At 39.4% G+C, this 8,811-nt stretch overlaps 1 protein-coding gene and 1 long non-coding RNA gene across 3 annotated transcripts in view; both read right to left on the bottom strand.

Annotated features, from left to right (window-relative positions):
- fez1 (fasciculation and elongation protein zeta 1 (zygin I)) overlaps positions 1–439 on the bottom strand; it is a 24,872-nt gene extending 24,433 nt beyond the window's left edge. For both annotated transcript variants that reach the window (XM_032534538.1, XM_032534537.1), the window contains exon 1: positions 90–439. The gene's annotated coding sequence lies outside the window, so the exon portion shown is untranslated. The remainder of the gene's footprint in view (positions 1–89) is intronic.
- Positions 440–868: 429 nt separating this feature from the next.
- Positions 869–1,527, bottom strand: LOC116701008 (uncharacterized). Its single transcript, XR_004334790.1, has 2 exons — positions 1,441–1,527; positions 869–1,177 (listed from the first exon to the last, which is right to left on the bottom strand). It is a non-coding gene; the product is annotated as an uncharacterized LOC116701008 (long non-coding RNA).
- Between the last annotated feature and the right edge of the window lie 7,284 nt (positions 1,528–8,811).

The following is an 8,811-nucleotide window of genomic DNA, read 5'->3' on the forward strand; positions in this document are numbered from 1 at the left end:
GGGGGATGAGGCACAGCAAGGACCTTAGAGAGGCCAGGGCAGGGAGAATGAAAAACAGGATGTTAGGTAGAGTGAGAAAGGCAGATTACCTGCAGTAGAGGTGCCGCTGTCGTTATGGCTCGGTGTGTAGGAGGGATCTTTCAGACGAGGAAGAATCTGTGCCTAAGCCTCCCGAAAGCCAAACAGATAAGCCGCAGCCGTCACACTTATTCCAGGACTAAAGAGAGAAATACAGAATCAGGGAGGTGAAGATCGCAGCGTGCTTTGAGCTCTGGTCTGTGTCCCTTCCCACACCCGCTAGCCCACAGCCGCCCGACTCCGTCCTCCCACAGCTCGTTGTTTTCCAATCAATAGGCAGCCAACACAGCTCGCACAGAGCCTGCGCACTGCCCGGCCTCTGACGACAGCAGCTCACCCCCTCCCTTTCCTCCATCACTATCCTCCCTTTCTGCCATTGTCCCAGCCTCCTCCCTCCCTCCGTGCAGTAATTCCCCAATATTCATGAGGACAGAAGGGGGTGGAGTGGAAGGTATGGGGGAAGGAGATGTTTCTGTAAGGTAGCACATTGTTTATCCGTCTACCTTGTACATTAAATTACATCCCCAGCTTTCCTCCTATTGTCTACTCTACCTTTCTGCCACAGATCTGAGCAGACTGACACAAGAAAGATTGGATCATTTTGAGCCTGTATATGTTCGCAGAAAAACTGCAAGGTGATAAAAATGAACAAAAACCACACTATACAGTGTTAATGCTGTGATATTTGAGTGCCACCAAAAAAAAAACATTTAAAGTGAGACATGAATATGAAATCAAGCCTGTATTTGCTTTTAATGCCAATGTTTTTCATTTTTCCTTAACCTAACCCTTTTTAAACAAAAGCAGACCAAAAATTATATTGCATGTAATGCTGTTCCAGCATGTGTACATATGCTATCTGATCAGACAAAAACTAATTCCATACCTAACATCCCAGCCAACTATCACAGAACAAAAAGACCAATCAAGAAAAACAAACATGGGGGAGAAATACTCAAATACGTTTCCTGTAAGATAAAATGCTTCATAGCTGAATACACTTCAGATTAAAACTGCTGAACTTTAAAAAAGATTATATACGTGAGAAGAGGAAACCTGGGTAGCTCACCTGGTACAGCGTGCATCCCATGTACAGAGGCTCAGCGGTCGCGGGTTCGGTTCCAACCTTCGGCCCTTTGCTGCATTTCATCCCCTCTTTCCTAACTTACTCTGTCCTAACATTAAAAACAAAAAGCCAAAAAAATTATCTTAAAAAGGTAACATTATATAAACAAGAGGATTCCCAAACAAACTTGCACGCTATCAAAAACTCTCATAAGGAAACATTCATCAGGGAGTTTATGGAGGAGGATATACTGTAAATCAAGCCAACCCTACAGGATTGAGCATACAACATGATACTAAGCAATTTAGCATTTTTTATCCCATAAGGCGCTAACACCAAGATTACATTTTGGATCCATTACTATTTTAATGCCAAGAAACTTCTCAAATCTGTTTGAAAAGAAGATCTTTACGTTGTAATCAATGGAAATGACCACACTAAATTACAAAGAAAAGTTGATTTTACACTTTTGGCACACTGGAGAACATCATATTTACTATGTATACAATGTTTTTATGATCTTATTTTGTCTTTCATTTGATTTGTCTGATCAGTTGTTTTGGCACTATACAAAAATTTCATTTATTTAAAATTGGTCATATTATGTTCAAATAACTCCTAACCTTAATGTAATGTGTACCTAGACACATCGCCTATCACCATCCAATCTCAAAACCCCACACCTGCAAAAGTAAATTATATGTAATGTGGCAGATGTCATAAGGGGGAAATCTGAAAAAAGAATCGACAACGCCACCTAGGGAATTGCCCCCTAGCAAATACTTTGTGAACATTAATAATTGGAGAAAGGCACACAGATCCATTACTAATAAGATCTTACATTGCCAGACCTCCACAGGGAAACCCATGCAGCCGCATGGAGCACTGGTGCAGCTGCAAAGTAGCCTCATAAATCCACCAGAGTTTAGAACGCCAACACAAAGAAAGTGGAAGGTAACAGACATCCGGCCGGAAACTTCATACAGCGAGTTTCCAGCGGCACCAGAGCAATCCCAGAAGTGAAACGTCTTGGACATGGAGTACTGATGAAGCGGAAGCATTTTCCAAGTATATTAAATGTTTTCATTTCTAATAACAAAAAAATCAAAACATGCAGGGGCTTGAACTGCCTGGAAACAAGGGGAAAGTACTATTAACCAGGTTCAACTTTACTCTATATATTAATATTATTAAAATTCCATTTAAAATCGTGAATTTACTACCACTGAGGTGAGACATGAAAGGGAACAAAATCACCTTCCTGGGGCAGGAGAGACAACCTGAGTCTGCTGGCAGTACTTTAAACAAAAAGGTATCAACTACAGTACCAACTGTTTAACTTGGAAAAATATATGAAATGTGCCTTTCACATACCTGGGGGCAACAAACACTTGCCTGCAGCCTAAGCAAAAACAGGACAAAGGTGCGTTATGTAGCCTAGCCCTGATTAGGGGGTTGGCCATGGGAGGGGTCATGCCAAGGCTGCATTCAGGCCCACTACACATTTACCTGCATCAGGGGAAGCCTTCCCCAACATAGTAAGAATTATTGGAAATAGGCACTAAGAGTCAATTATAATATTAAATGTAATAGGTATAGATATATGAAGAGAAGATACATCAAAAAGGTTTCCCCAGATAAACACCCCTGTACTGATTTCTTTGCACTACCTTTCACAGACAGATGTGAAAGTGAAATCATACACAAACATTTAAACTGCAGCCCACATTGTAAATAAAAAACACAGTAAACAATATATTAGTATAAAAATAGATGGTAAGGAGAAATGCCTAATTATACCAAATTTGTAACTCCTTTACAGCATGTCCTTCAAAATCTGCATAATCCTGGGTTTCATCATCACACCCAGGGTGCAATCACACTGGGAAACATAATTAGGTGCCCGGAACATCCAGCTCTCACACATGAGCAGATTTAACAGATTCATCTTTTTAAAGCCTGATGGATTTGAGAGAGTTGAGAAAATAAGCAGTGCATGTCATAATGCACACATACTTAACTGATTTTAAACAGAGATGGTGATGATGTATTTTGGATGTTTTCCTGCAGCCTTTAAACTGTCACTCTAGATAAAAATATGATTTTCAAGTCAGCTTCATTGTCAATTCTGCAATATGTGCCAGACATACAAAGCTATTGAAAATAAGTTTCTCTCTGACCTACGGCGCAATAAGTAGAACAACAAGTATAATATAAAGAAGTAATACAAATAAAGATACAAAAAAGATATGTATTATGTACATTTAAAGCTATAGTTCATGGTTTCTGTTGCCCACATAAGGAATTTTAAGTAATGACAAAACTGTTGGCGCGCGTCCACGATACAAGCACCAATAACACACACCCCACCCCCTTCTCCACACAGTTGCTAGTAGGCAAGAAGGACACGGAGGATTAAAAAAACGTGGACTCTTCTGAAGAGGTAATTATTTTCACTCAATTTTCTGTGCACAAGTCACCGGACGACAATCTTCTGAACGTAGTCATACTGAGAAATCCAGAGAGTTGTGTGGAGCTGATAGCCTTAATTAGCTTTGTAGCAACTCATTTGGAAATGGCTTGAATGTAACGGAGATTCATTAATATCAAAGGTATGCACTATAGCTTTAAATAAAGTAAAACATTCAATACAGTAATACATGTTAAAAATGTAAGACAAAACCAAACAGTATAGAAAACTGAAGATATTGACAATGTGCAATATAAAAAGGAAGAGTGTATGGAGTGTATATTCCAAACTGGTGAATAGGAAACAAATTGTCAGTGAAAAAAGTGTTTTTATCCTCCCAACACCTTTATTTTATTATTAGAGATTGGTGTGCAGATACACCAGGCGAAGACAAGGAGAGAATCTGCAAACTGATTGGTTGAACACATGACGTCAGTACACAAGGAGTGCTGTTCTTCCCTGCTCCATTATAGATGCTGTACACTTAGGTCACAGCACATTCGCTACACCTACATATCTATGAATGCAAATATGCCGGTTAAGCACATAATATGCATCACATACCTTGTGTGTACACACGTCATCAGCATTAGTGTGAACCCGAGCAGCCAACCAACACCAGCTGCATTAGAGTCAGGAAGCAGCCGCTGCTTCCCCACACAAAGGGAGAGAGAAGGAGAAAAGCAGAGCCGGCCTGTCAGAGGCCCCCCATTACTACGGCAACATAGCTCAAATAGCCCAGCATTGCAGACGCTGGTTGCCATGGTTTTACCGTAATTGCACTGGCAAAAGGAATTTGGTGAATAGATTTCAAATATAGCTTTACGGTACTCCACAAGCAGCAGAGTGGAATAAGAAGCCCTTTTCAATAACACACTACTAGAAAACACCACTAGAGTTAAATGCACTGGTTTTCTGTGAGGAGATGGGAAACATACAATGCCGTGCTTTTTTAATGATTGTTTTAGCTTGAGAAAGCAAATTATACATACACACTGTGAATATATATAGAAATCAACCTAAAATTGTTTGCACATCCTGTACTAAACCATTAAGCCTCTTATCAGAAATACTTTATGTACTTATGTTGAACAGTTATGTTGTAAATATTTGTTTCTGTATTTAATGTTTATTTCATGTTTATGTATGCACCAATCACCAAGGCAAATTCATTTTAAGTGTTACTTTGCAATTAATGCCTTTTCTGATTTTTGTACAGCAATATGGAAATAGCTACAGTACTGCACTGTGACAGACAGAAAGTTGCTGCATATTGCTCCGTATATTCCCAGTGGCATGTTGATAATAAATCTTTGCCTCTTAAACTGCCTGTGGTGAACATCTATCCACTCAAACAGCAGTCAGAGTGGTAGTCATTACACAATGACAGCTGTAAGAACACGATCCAAACAGATTTAGGGTGTGTTCAGGCGTCATTCTACTCAACACTCCAGCAGCTGACTTCACCGATTAGCAGCACACCTTCTATATGCTAATGAGCTTTAACCAGGCCTCACAATGGGAACCCAGCAACGCTGTTTGCCCTGAATTCAGCCTGTATCAAGGGTCTTACCCTGCATACACAGTATATCCGCTTATATATACGCTTGGACTGGAAAACAGACAGCCTCCAACTATGCTTATAGATACCAAAAACAAAAGGGCAAAAAAATGTCCTTTTGGTATGGAGGCCACAGCACTACAGGAATACCAGTGGCTACGGGTTTTGTGTGTCATAACTTGACTTGGCTGAAACAAGGCCTGTAGCAATTATTACATAAGTCTTCTTTTTTTACACAGTCACGATTTCTGTTTGACAGCAATTAAATGCTTACATTAGCTAATGTCTTAAATCTGTATTAATTGATTTTGTTTAATATATGCGAAATTGTATATATACAAGGATTAAATAGGTCAGACTATTTTAATTATTATTTTAATTGTTAGTTGTTGGAATTTGACCCTAAACACACAAAGGGAGGGGGGCATACAGTTAGAAAATGGATGATGTTTGTGAATGACCACAAAAAAAGGAAACAAAGCACAGTTCTGTGCAATTTAAATTATTTCAAATCATTTCAATAAAATAGTGTTTTAATATTAACCAAGCCTTGTCATGGTTGAATATTACCAGTCTTTTCAGCACCAATAACTGGCCTGTGAAGCACAGTGAAGCATTATGATAAGGTTTAACACTTTGTATTACAACACTTAAAAATACATAAACATTACATCAAATGATGTAGCACCACTCTACTCCACTGAGAAAGAATATAAAGTTATGTTAGGAGAGTGTTATCTATCTTGCCTAACTCTGTGGAATTAAGGTATAGGACAGTTCTAGATACGACTTTTCTGTAAAAAAGACAATAGAAAATTATTAGATGACTACTCATTGCCATCATCCCCTCTTGGACATCCCTCTGGGTGTTCATCACAGCCATTCACAGCTCCAAGAGAAAAGTGGTGCAAGAAGCAAGCAGCCATGACAATCATTACCACAATGTCCATCCTGGTGTTCTGCAGGCCTCTTAAGCACCGTCACTTGCACTTCACTCTGCCAAATGCCTTCTCAACAATGACCCTCCCCCGACAGATGTAATTTTGCTGGTGGTCAGCATCAGTGAGGGCCTCGTTGTCACGCTTAGGTGTGTGTTACAATGAAGGGGAAGGCCTGACAATTGTCCTCCATCTTCTCCTGCCATTCAGTGTAAAAAGTGGAGCCCTGCACCATCCTGTCATCGTGCACCCTGCCTTGTGGTCCAGCAAAGATGTCAATGAAGTGGCCTTCCTCATTGACAATACCCTGGAGGAGGACAGAGTAGTAGGACTTCCTGTTGATGTAATCCCCTCCTCTGATGCGTGGCCTCTGGACCCTGGTGTGGATATTGCCCCAATGACTCAATCGAGGCCAGAGATGCGCTGGAAGACAGCAGAAGACATCCTCTTCTCACAGCCCCTTGGCCAAGACACAAAGTTTTTGCTGATCCCCGACATGATGGTCAACACTTGAAGGATGGCGCTGTGCATCGCTGACTGGGAAGCATTCAATTTATCAGATATCTCTCTGAAGCTGTTCTGGTTGGCCATATACCAGAGAAACATGAGGACCTTTATCGGAACAGACAAGGGGGGAGGTCCACGGCTGTGTTTGCTGTGCAGGCCCTCTGAGTTGTTTTTTTGACAATAATAGTACGCACCATAAGGAAAGAGAAATAAACAGTTTTTTTGTTTATGATTAATAGTTACTTTTTAATGAATGGGAATAAATGCTCTATTTTCATTTTTTTGTTCATTTAAGCAAAAAATATGATCATTTCCTAATAATAAAGAGGCGCGGTTTACTTTGTAGGTTGTGAATCTGCATATATGGGTTATGTAACAGAGATATAACAAGATGGCTCCTGGGATTCATTCAAACTTGAATTTGTTTTTAAAAGTAATAAATACATTAAAAACTGTAAGACAATTATATTGTTAATCTCAATTATTTCTAAAGCAAGTATTATCCAGCAACATTTAATTGGTACAGGTCTATTGGTCATACACAAAGCTCAATAAAAGGTGTGAGTTTTAAGAACTTTTAAAGGCTCAGTTTGGCCTAGCATAATCTAATGATTTAACTGTTTTATGCTGCACACTATTAATGAACGCACTGCATACAGCATTCATCTCTCTAGTAGTACTAGTTCTTGCAGTTTTGACAGAAGGTCAAACAAACACTAATTAATTATAACCACAAAATCCTCCAAAACATACAGTAGTGGGCTGAGGACACTCATAAAAAAACAAAATATCAATATCTCCTATCAATATATTCACGGTGAATTCATGCTAATTCTGTTATGTAGCTTTAGCTAGCCATTGTTTAACTTTAAACAAACATTCCACTTTACACACTCCAAAAACGGGCACCATAACTCCAGACACTTGTCACTCTGTTGTCTAAATACAACACAAATACATAAACAGTTGATGCATTTTAACAATAACCACATAACACTAGTATACGTGAGGCTTTATGAACGCTAACCATACCTTGCTAACGTAAGGAAACACTGGTGTCGGCCGCTACACAGGCAGGTCGACACCATCCAAAGTCAGTGTTAGCTACATTCTACGACATATCATCTAGTTACAAGATGGAAACAGATATCCCTTTAACCTTTTGTACATACATGTTTTAAGCATTGACTGGTTTTAACCAGTTATTGCAATATTTACCTATTTGTTTCACACGACGTGCTGCGACACTCTCCACCTTACCGCTTCCATGGCACGCTTCCCTGATACGCCCAAAAGCAGAGCGACCAAGAGGCACCGCGCAGCTACCTGGCGCGTGACACTGCCACCTAGTGGCTGAAATAACGAATTTAAAAAAAGGACCTTCTGCCAGCTAGTCCCGCTTTGACAGACCTTCCTCCACAGCTCTGCGCAAGGAGGTCTGGCTGGTCCACACAGCATTCCAGGATGGGAGAAAACCGAGCTCTGGTTTATTAGCATTTCGTTAAACTAATCACAATCGTCATGGGCGAATGCCTGCAGACAAACAAACATATACACTTTCTTTCATGTTTAGAACATTTGAATTACATACAAGAACACAAAATGCATGCTGTAGGTAACCAGAAATAAATGTGATGGGGGTGTTACATCAAATTCACCACCCAACTACAAACAGAATGATACCTTGATAATAATCAGATTCTGCAGCTGATGCATATCCTTCAATTGCATTGCATTTAATTTCCCATGCTAAAAATACATACATGTAACACAAAATACATAATACATGGCTGTACTTAATATTTTTAGATAACAAAAATGTAAAAATACATCTTTTCATGTATTTCAAAAGTAGCCCATGCCAATAGGTCTTGTTAAGTCCATCTTTAGTTTGCTGACATCTAGTGGTGATACATGGACACCATGTTAATTACCTACTCAAGAAACAATTTTGTATTTTTGTCATAACTTGTAACAAATGAAAGATTCCAGTGACAGATATACAATTTCCTATTTAGAATGGCGTGTCTGTTAATTAAACCTGCTAAGACAATCTGACTGTAATCTTGATTTTTACAAATTCTTTCAGATCAGCCTGCTAATAGACTCATTCCTTCAATAATGATCGTAACTATTATTAAAGTTCTTTAATAAGTCAGAGAACTGCTGGTTTCCCCTAAATGCAAACATA

Source organism: Etheostoma spectabile, chromosome 13 (assembly GCF_008692095.1).
Source record: "Etheostoma spectabile isolate EspeVRDwgs_2016 chromosome 13, UIUC_Espe_1.0, whole genome shotgun sequence".
Taxonomy (NCBI): domain Eukaryota; kingdom Metazoa; phylum Chordata; class Actinopteri; order Perciformes; family Percidae; genus Etheostoma; species Etheostoma spectabile.